This window comes from Metarhizium robertsii (genome assembly GCF_000187425.2).
Source record: "Metarhizium robertsii ARSEF 23 chromosome Unknown MAA_Scf_17, whole genome shotgun sequence".
NCBI lineage: Eukaryota > Fungi > Ascomycota > Sordariomycetes > Hypocreales > Clavicipitaceae > Metarhizium > Metarhizium robertsii.
In genome coordinates, this window is record NW_011942157.1 from 90275 (window position 1) to 92210 (window position 1936).

The following is a 1936-nucleotide window of genomic DNA, read 5'->3' on the forward strand; positions in this document are numbered from 1 at the left end:
GTTCATCTATGCCAATTAAATATACTCTCGTGTCAAGTATATACACGACAGCATGTACAGTACTGTACTCGAATAGTCTATGCATCATTCTTAGATACCGCCACCCGTCTACTTTAAGAGCCCCTGATAGCCCTCACAACCCTCGACTGGATGCCAGCTTCCCATATCGATCCTTGTGTTATCTTTGTTCATTCACAACAGTTATGATGACAATCAACAATTACACCAAGATTTTCTTGTTCAACCAATGAAGACGGCCTTATCCATCATTTTGAGGGCATCCAATCTTTGTTCTTAGTCTTACAGTACGTATGTACCTTTCGGGTAATGCCTCTGTAGACTGAAGTCGCAGAACTTGGTGTAATTGCTGGTTGTCATAGTGTCAGTTATTATGACTAAACTTAGCCGAAAGTTAGATTCGGACAAAAGGAATATTCTTGGTATTTAAAAGATGGCTGCAGGCAGAGTCTGCAGCAGAGACAAGAAGAAGAACAATGATTTGGTGAAGAAGCTGAGCTAACATAAGTCTCATAACGCGACAGTACGGTACCCACCTCTAACTTACCACGATAGTAAGAGTTCACAGAACCTAATTTTCGTTACTTTTTAGTCATCGATTCGTGACTGGCATCTTCTAACTCCGCGTCGCTTCTTGAGGTGTTTGATAGTTTTTTATGAGGTGTCGAATAGGGCATTTACCTGTTGCGCCAAAAAGAGCAAAACTGTAGGCCTACTGAAATCTCCTCGGAAGCTTTAATAATAGCCTATATGCTACGCGACATTCCCGGCATAGTATGGTACTTGTAAATAAAAAAAACCAGCCGTTATCATCCGAAAGGCTTACAGGCCGTTCCGTTCAACCCATAATTGCTGTGTAAACAGGACTTGTCCGATTAGGAAGTGATAAATGTTAATGAATGAGCCATTTTCAGGGCCAGACAACATCATCTCGCCCAAATCGACTTCGTGGCGGCGGATGGTGTGAAGACAGGTGAGGCGCTGGCAACTGACAAACATGGAGATCAAATGGGGACGCTCGGACGACGAGAGTGGTCTTCCGCAGGGATTGTGAAAGAAATATGGACCTTGTGTCGCTGTGGCCCATAATAAAAAAAATCCAGGCTCCAGTTGGGTCTTGGCGACGAGGAGAGATACACACATGGTGTCGAGATTGTCCGCATTTTGCCCAACAGACTGCGAGGTTCATCATTCACTACTAGTACTAGGTACTGTACACTTGACGAAGCAAGGGAATTCTTAAAACGAAGAGGAATGTTCAGCACCTCCGTTACTATGAGCCTCCTCCTGGGTAGATTTCTGTTGCCAAGAACCAATGTGTTCCAATTCCGAATGAGATGAATGACTTCTCGGGTATTATGTATTTGTCTAGTGACACCAGTCTTGACAGAACTTAGCTTTGAGGTGGTACAATAAGGTTGGTGTCGCACGATGCAATCTGACAGAAGTACAGAAATATGGATCAGAGTCGCAGCTAGTGGTAACGTGCAGAGTGAATTTGCCAATTATGAGAGAGTTCTGGGGTCCTACAGAAACTTCTGCACTCCACAAACAAACAATTATATGAGGCACTTGAAAAAAAATTATGGGCCGTTTGTTCCAAGTTGACCGACAGACCCGTCACGGCTGAGTCGGCCGCGGCCGAGTTCTCTGACGTGGAACGATGATTGTACGCGATACGAACTACGTTCGGAATGGTATAGACCTTCATTATTCGTCCCCTTGCAGCAAAAAAAAAAAAAAAAACAAATATGACTTGATAGTTTTCTCACGTCGTCCTAAAGACACTTAAGCGTTGGTATGTAATCGGAAACAATCCAATAATCTTAGATTTAGTGGGTGTAGATACATACACCATTTTGGCCATTTTTTTGGCCGCAGCTCAAATACCGCGGAGGAATTGCGTCTACCGCTGTAC